General features: G+C 39.7%; 1 protein-coding gene across 7 annotated transcripts in view; it reads left to right on the top strand.

Annotated features, from left to right (window-relative positions):
- The window catches only part of ambra1b (autophagy/beclin-1 regulator 1b), a 35346-nt gene that overhangs the window by 14023 nt on the left and 12102 nt on the right, over window positions 1-9221 (top strand). The gene's annotated exons all lie outside the window — the stretch shown is intronic.

The following is a 9221-nucleotide window of genomic DNA, read 5'->3' as shown; positions in this document are numbered from 1 at the left end:
TGTTCAAATACTTATTTTCAACTTTATAACACAAATAATTTGTTAAAAAATCATAGTGTGTGATTTCTGGATTTTTCTTTTTAGGTTATCTCATACTGTGGACATGCACCTACTGTAAAAATTTCAGACCCCTCCATGATTTCTAAGTGGGAGAACTTGCAAAATAGCAGGGTGTTCAAATGCTTAATTTCTTCACTGTGTGTGTGTGTGTGTGTGTGTGTGTGTGTGTGTGTGTGTGTGTGTGTGTGTGTGTGTATGTATGTATATATATATATATATATATATATGTATGTGTGTGTGTGTGTGTGTATATATATATATACATATATATATATATGTGTGTGTTTGTGTATATATACAGTGGGGCAAAAAAGTATTTAGTCAGCCACCGATTGTGCAAGTTCTCCCACTTAAAATGATGACAGAGGTCTATAATTTTCATCATAGGTACACTTGAACTGTGAGATACAGAATGTGAAAAAAAAATCCAGGAATTCACATTGTAGGAATTTTAAAGCATTTATTTGTAAATTATGGTGGAAAATAAGTATTTGGTCACTTCAAACAAGGAAGATCTCTGGCTCTCACAGACCTGTAACTTCTTATTTAAGAAGCTCTTCTGTCCTCCACTCGTTACTTGTTTGAACTCGTTTTCTGTATAAAAGACACCTGTCCACAGCCTCAAACAGTCAGACTCCAAACTCCACTATGGCCAAGACCAAAGAGCTGTCGAAGGACACCAGGAAAAGAATTATAGACCTGCACCAGACTGGGAAGAGTGAATTGAATCTACAATAGACAAGCAGCTTGGTGTGAAAAAATCAACTGTGGGAGCAATTTTCAGAAAATGGAAGACATACAAGACCACTGATAATCTCCCTCGATCTGGGGTTCCACGCAAGATCTCATCCCGTGGGGTCAAAATGGTGAGCAAAAATCCCAGAACCACACGGGGGGACCTGGTGAATGACCTGCAGAGAGCTGGGACCAAAGTAACAAAGGTTACCATTAGGGTTGGGTATCGTTTGAATTCGAACGATTCCGATTCTTTGTTTCGATTCCGATTCCTGAAGATTCTCGATTCCGATTCTTCTTGTACCATGCCGGGATCAATGTGTTTGCCAGGTAGTCCCTGGAAGGTGGTATGTATTTTGGGTTGAGAGTTTTTACCATATCCCTGCAAACATAAAAAAACATGTAATGTTGCTGTTACTGTTTAGCCCTGTATCAATTAGCTTAGCTCTAACGTTATTGCTTAACTAACCTAAATGTTGGAGATTCCACCGCTGAAAAGGGATGCAGTTTGACTATGTGGGCAGTGACCTTTCTGTGGCACTCTTCCGTCTGTGGCACCGACATCTTCCCCATTGCCGCTACGGTGAACGGAGTACGCTGAGCACATCGTGGAGCCTGGGTAGCAGGTTGTAAATTGTCTATGAAAAAACACACGGGCTAATTTGTTAGCTGCCTCAACGTTGGTGCAAAACACATTTTTTATTGCATATATATTGTTTTACTTACCGGATTCGGACTGCAGTGCAGTCACCGAGGTGCCAGGCTGGGCGTCGGAGCCAGAGGAAGAGGCAGAGGAGGACGGTCGGCGCAGCGCGTCGAAGACGGGACACTTATTTATTTGTACTCCATGAACTCGGATGTGCTTCATCATGTTCGACGTGCACCCTCCTAAGCACGAAACAGTCCTGTCGCACGTGTTACATTTCGCCGATATTCCTTTTTTTTTTTAGTAAAATAAAGCCACACTTTCGACCGCCGACGCTCGGCTACATAGGCTCGGCTATACTAACACTTCCGGCGGTGGGCGCTTCTTCGTTGGTGTTCAGCGGGTTCTTTTTCCGGTCGGCGGACTGGGTATCGAAACCAGGAACCGAAATTTAAACTTTTGAACGATTCCGAGAGAATCGGAAAGTTAGTCCTGGTTCGAATCAATACTCGATACTCAACCCTAGTTACCATCAGTAACACACTACGCTGACAGGGAATCAAATCCTGCAGTGCCAGATGTTTCCCCCTGCTTAAGCCAGTGCATGTCCAGGTCCGTCTGAAGTTTGCCAGAGAGCACATGGATGATACAGCAGAGGATTGGGAGAATGTCACGTGGTCAGATGAAACCAAAATAGAACTTTTTGGTATAAACTCAACTCGTCGTGTTTGGAGGAAGAAGAATAATGTGTTGCATCCCAAGAACACCATACCTACTGTGAAGCATGGGGGTGGAAGCAGCATGTTAAGAAGCATTTGAAAGTCCTGGAGTGGCCTAGCCAGTCTCCAGACCTCAACCCCATATAAAAACTGTGGAGGGAGTTGAAAGTCCATGTTGCTCGGCAACAGCCCCAAAACATAACTGCTCTCGAGAAGATCTGCATAGAGGAATGGGCCAAAATACCAGCTACTGTGTGTGCAAACCTGGTAAAGACCTATAGTAATCGTTTGACCTCTGTTATTGCCAACAAAGGTTATATTACAAAGTATTGAGTTGAATTTTTGTTATTGACCAAATAATTATTTTCCACCATAATTTACAAATAATTTCTTTAAAATTCCCACAATGTGAATTCCTGGATTTTTATTTTCACATTCTGTCTCTCACAGTTGAAGTGTAGCTATAATGAAAATTACAGACCTCTGTCATCATTTTAAGTGGGAGAACTTGCACAATCGGTGGCTGACTAAATACGTTTTTGCCCCACTGTATATATATGTATGTATATATGTATATACAAACCCCGTTTCCATATGAGTTGGGAAATTGTGTTAGATGTGAATATAAGCGGAATACAATGATGTGCAAATCATTTTCAACCCATATTCAGTTGAACATGCTACAAAGACAACATTTGATGTTCAAACTGATAAAAAAAAAAAATTTTTGCAAATAATCATTAGCTTTAGAATTTGATGCCAGCAACACGTGACAAAGAAGTTGGTAAAGGTGGTAATAAATACTGATAAGGTTGAGAAATTCTCATCAAACACTTATTTGGAACATCCCACAGTTGTGCAGGCTAATTGGGAACAGGGGGGTGCCATGATTGCGTATAAAAGCAGCTTCCATAAAATGCTAAGTAATTCACAATTTGGGGATTTTACCATCTACGGTCCGTAAAATCATCAAAAGGTTCAGAGAATCTGGAGAAATCTCTGCACGTAAGCGATGATACTACGGACCGTTGATCCTTCAGGCGGTAGTGCATCAAAAACAGACATCAGCGTGTAAAGGATATCACCACATGGGCTCAGGAACACTTCATAAAACGACTGTCAGTAACTACAGTTGGTTGCCACATCTGTAAGTGTAAGTTAAAACTCTGCTATGCAAAGCAAAACCCATTTATCAACAACACCAAGGAACACCGCTGGCTTCGCTGGGCCCGAGCTCATCTAAGATGGACTGATGCAAAGTGGAAAAGTGTTCTGTGGTCTGATGAGTCCACATTTCAAATTATATTTGAAAACTGTGGACGTGGTGTCCCCCGGAACAAAGAGAAAAATAACCAACCGGATTGTTACAGGCGTGAAGTTCAAAAGCCAGCATCTGTGATGGTATGGGGGTGTATTAGTGCCCAAAGCATGGGTAACTTACACATATGTGAAGGCACCATTAATGCTGAATGGTCCATACAGGTTTTGGAGCAACATATGTTGTCATCCAAGCAACGTTATCATGGACGCCCCTGCTTATTTCAGCAAGACAATGCCAAGCCATGTGTTACAACAGCGTGGTTTCATAGTAAAAGAGTGCAGGTACTTTCCCGGCCTGCCTCCAGTCCAAACCTGTCTCCCATCGAAAATGTGTGGCACATTATGAAGCGTAAAATATGACAGCAGACACCCTGGACTGTTGAACGACTAAAGCTCTACATAAAACAAGAATGGGAAAGAATTCCACCTTCAAAGCTTCAACAATTAGTTTCCTCAGTTCCCAAACGTTTATTGAGTGTTGTTAAAAGAAAAGGTGATGTAACACAGTGGTCAACATGCCCTTTCCCAACTACTTTGGCACCTGTTGCAGCCATGAAATTCTAAGTTAATTATTATTTGCAAAAAAAAAAAAGTTTATGAGTTGGAACATCAAATATCTTGTCTTTGTAATGCATTCAACTGAAAATGGGTTGAAAAGGTTTTGCAAATCATTGTATTCCGTTTATATCTACATCTAACACAATTTCCCAACTCATATGGAAAAGTGGTTTGTATATATGTACCGTATTTTTCGGAGTATAAGTCTCGCCGTCCGAAAATGTACAATAAAGAAGGATAAAAACATATATAAGTCACATTTTTTGGGGAAATGTATTTGATAAAATCTAACACCAAGCATAGACATTTGAAAGGCAATTTAAAATAAATAAAGAATAGTGTACAACAGGCTGAATAAGTGTAATTTATATGAGGCATAAATAACCAACTGAGAAGGTGCCTGGTATGTTAACGTAACATATTATAAGAGTCATTCAAATAACTATAACATATAGAACATGCTATACCTTTACCAAACAATCTGTCTCTCCTAATCAATAAATCCCATGAAATCTTATGTTTAGTCTCTTACGTGAATGAGCTAAATAATATTATTTGATATTTTACGGTAATGGGTTAATAATTTCATTCATAAGTCGCTCCTGTGTATAAGTCGCACCCCCGGCCAAACTATGAAAAAAACTGCGACTTATAGTCTGAAAAATACGGTATATATATGTATATATACAGTATATGTGTATATAGGAATATATATTGGATAGGTCTTCATTGTCATTGCACAAGTACAACAAAACATTGTTTTCAGCACAAACCTGTTCAAGATTAGACAAACAAACAGTGTACAGGGTTACAGAACAAGAACGCTGATGGGTCGCCATAAGGCGCCCCGTAAAAGATGGGAAAAAGTTAAACGCTGGGGAAGGATGAGTAAAAAAATACAATCCACACTGGGCTCCTAAGGGGGCCCAGTCTGGAGTGGGAAAAAACCTCCATAGCAAAGCACATATACATATTACAACATACATCTCGAGATATCTAGCAACAGAGGGAAGGTAGTTCAAGGTCATGGTGGTAGGCCGCAGCTCTCAGGCGCTGACCATCCATTCATCACCCCTATGGGATTTGCGTCGAGGGCGTTGGGTTGGGGGGGGATAGGGTGTGTATGTGGGGGGTATATTTTTGTGTGTGTGTGTGTATGTGTGTGTGTGTGTGTAAGCCCGTAGTGTGTCTCTGTTCCGCAACCTTGATGTATTGCAGTCGCTAGTCCAAAGTCAATAACAGGTGTGTGTCCATGAAAGACAAGAAGGGAGTTTGTTGTGTCTTCGCTGCGCTGTCTTTCTGGAGAGTCTCGAAGCTAGGGAAACAATCCAAGTTACAATGATTTTTATGCGTGTGAAAGTAAAATTTGCTTTTCACTCTAAATTGCCTATGACTGGTCCTCAAAACTGTGGGGTAGACAGTCCGATGTAATCCACAGTTCTTCCCGCATCCTCCAATCATTTGTGGCAGCTTTGGGGTACTTGGAAGACTGCCATCAACTTCCAATTTGTCGACAAACCAGAGCAACGCTTACTCCAATCAGCAGATGTCCTGTTGTCATAATTCCGAATAGGTGGATATGTTCACGTCCTCGACAGAAAAGGGTCGCCAGGCACGCGGCACTCCTTCTTCTCCCAAGAGTCCGTCGTGTGTCCAGCAACAACCGCTTCGTCACGACAGCTGGTTCCCCCAAACCCAAGATCTTGTCAATTTTGTTGAGGCCAGTTAAATAGTTCCAATGTTTAGATTTGGAGAGCAGTGCAAAAAGAGGCAACAAGAAAGTTAAGACAAGACAAAACAAAGAAGCAAGCGGGAGAGATAAAGGAGAGGAAAGGGGAGCGTCCAGCCTCGATGAGTGTCATAGAGAGAAAAAGCATTTATATGTATGTGTCTGTCTGAGTATATATATATATATATATATATATATTAGGGGTGGGCAAATTAATGCGTTAATTACGCGTTAACTCATCAATCTATTAACGCCGACAATTATTTTATCGCACATTTGCGTATGTTGTTTACATGCTTTTATTTTGTTAACCCCTTTTCTTAACAAGATGGCATCTCCCGGATGTACTTCGGCGTGGAGGGGCTCTTGGTAAAGATGGAACATTTGGCAAAAATACCGGACAATTCTGCAAATTTCATGGCTGGCTTACAGCGTGGTCACTCCGGGATCACTTACGACCGCCAGACAATTCTGAATGTGGATAGATCGGGCCGTTTTGGACTGAATGACGCGTGCTCGCTAGACCGGCTAGCTAGCATGGGAATACTTTGGCGGCTATATCCGGCGGCTTGTGAAGCAGCGGAGTATTTGTGTTGTCTGTCTATTTATGAATAATGCAGACGAGGAGTGTTGGCTGAGTTCTTAACGTTTGCTTTCAGAGCGTGCATATCACAACATACAAGATGCCGTCATGGCGACACAACCTATACCGGGCTACCGCGCATGCTCGTCACTCCTGTTGCATGCTGGGTAGGGTAGTTCTTTTTTTCCCTGGCTCATAACATCACAAATAGTACCATGTATATGCGTTCAGTTTATCAAAGCACCAAGCAAACAATCGGAAAATTCCCATCATATCAATTCCTAGATATGGTCATAATTATTTTATGTGCACTACGCAAATGGTCATAATTATTTTAAGTGCACTACGCAGAATAAACACAACATTATTAATATTGCTACTACGGATAATTTGATCAAAAATTCCCTAAAACAGCCCACTACCTATAATATAGGTTTTTTAAACATAAGATCCCTGATAAAAAAAATGTTTCTGCTGTTACCTCAGAAATTGCCTGTTCGGATGTTATAATTGTGGCTCAGAGATTTGTATGTAGATTATATTTATTTTCCATAACAGGATAACTTAAATACCCTGGCAGTGGCAATAAGCTTAAATGTTTTTATTTAAATTTTTTGAGTTGATTGTCATAAAATATGCTATTTAACTGCTACTGTTTAACAAGGACTGATTTAAATTGTGTTTGCACAACAAATGTTTTGGCGCTTTTGTTCATGTGGGAGAATATTCCAATAAAGGTGCATTACACACTACTTTTGAATTCATTATTGGGCTTTGCGTATACAATGCAGTTAATCGCGATTAATCGGAGAAATAGTGTGATTAACTTCGATTAAAATTTTTAATCGTTGCCCAGCCCTAATATATATATATATATATGTATGTGTGTGTGTGTGTATATATATGTATATATATATGTATATATATATATATATATATATGTGTGGGTGTATATGTATGTGTGTATATGTATATATATATATATATGTGTGTGTGTGTATATATACTGTATATATATATATATATATATATATATATATATATATATATATATATATATATATATATGTGTAGATATATTTATGTGTGTATGTGTAGATATATTTATGTGTGTGTGTGTATATATACATATATATTTATATATATACACATATATATGATATATATATATATATATACATATATATATATATACACGTGTGTGTGTGTATATATATATGTATATACAGTGGGGCATAAACGTATTTAGTCAGCCACCGATTGTGCAAGTTCTCCCATTTAAAATGATGACAGAGGTCTGTAATTTTCATCATAGCTACACTTAAACTGTGAGAGACAATGTGAAAAATCCAGGAATTCACATTGTAGGAATTTTAAAGAATTTTTTTTTTTTAATTATGGTGGAAAATAAGTATGTGGTCAACAATAAAAATTCAACTCAATACTTTGTAATACAACCTTTGTTGGCAATAACAGAGGTCAAAAAATTACTATAGGTCTTTACCAGGTTTGCACACACAGCAGCTGGTATTTTGGCCCATTCCTCTATGCAGATCTTCTCGAGAGCAGTGATGTTTTGGGGCTGTCGCCGAGCAACACAGACTTTCAACTCCCTCCACAGATTTTCTATGGGGTTGAGGTCTGGAGACTGGCTAAGCCACTCCAGGACTTTCAAATGTTTCTTACAGAGCCACTCCTTTGTTGCCCGGGCAGTGTGTTTGGGATCATTGTTAGCTGGAAGACCCAGCCACGTTTCATCTTCACAGCTCTCACTGATGGAAGGAGGTTTTGGCTCAAAATCTCACGATACATGGCCTCATTCATTCTTTCCTTAACACGGATCAGTCGTCCTGTCCCCTTAGCAGAAAAACAGCCCCAAAGCATGATGTTTCCACCCCCATGCTTCACAGTAGATACGGTGTTCTTGGAATGCAACTCAGTATTCTTCTTCCTCCAAACACGACAAGTTGAGTTTATACCAAAAAGTACTATTTTGGTTTCATCTGACCACATCACATTTCCCCAATCCTCTGCTGTATCGTCCATGTGCTCTCTGGCAAACTTCAGACGGGCCTGGACATGCACTGGCTTAAAAAGGGGGACACGTCTGGTACTGCAGGATTTGATTCCCTGTCGGCATAGTGTGTTACTGATGGTAACCTTTGTTACTTTGGTCCCAGCTCTCTGCAAGTCATTCACCAGGTCCCCCCGTGTGGTTTTGGGATTTTTGCTCACCGTTCTCATGATCATTTTGACCCCACGGTATGAGATCTTGCTCGGAGACCCAGATCGACGGAGATTATAATTGGTCTTGTATGTCTTCCATTTTCTGATAATTGCTCCCACAGTTGATTTTTTCACGCCAAGCTGCTTGCCTATTGTAGATTCACTCTTCCCAGTCTGGTGCAGGTCTACAATTATTTTCCTGGTGTCCTTCGACAGCTCTTTGGTCTTGGCCATAGTGGAGTTTGGAGTCTGACTGTTTGAGGCTGTTGACAGGTGTCTTTTATACAGATAACAAGTTCAAACAGGTTCTATTAATACAGGTAACGGGTGGAGGACAGAAGAGTTTCTTAAAGAAGAAGTTACAGGTCTGTGAGAGCCAGAGATCTTCCTTGTTTGAAGTGACCAAAAACTTATTTTCCACCATAATTTACAAATAAATGTTTTAAAATTCCTACAATGTGAATTCCTGGATTTTTTTTTCACATTCTGTCCCTTAAAGTTTAAGTGTACCTATAATAAAAAATTACAGACATCTGTCATCATTTTAAGTGGGAGAACTTGCACAATTGGTTGCTGACAATACTTTTTTGCCCCACTGTATGTATGTATATATATATATATATATATATAATGTATATATATTAG

This window comes from Nerophis ophidion, linkage group LG03 (genome assembly GCF_033978795.1).
Source record: "Nerophis ophidion isolate RoL-2023_Sa linkage group LG03, RoL_Noph_v1.0, whole genome shotgun sequence".
Taxonomy (NCBI): Eukaryota; Metazoa; Chordata; class Actinopteri; order Syngnathiformes; family Syngnathidae; genus Nerophis; species Nerophis ophidion.
The sequence above is the reverse complement of the archived record's forward strand: the minus strand, read 5'-3'. Positions and strand labels throughout refer to the sequence as shown.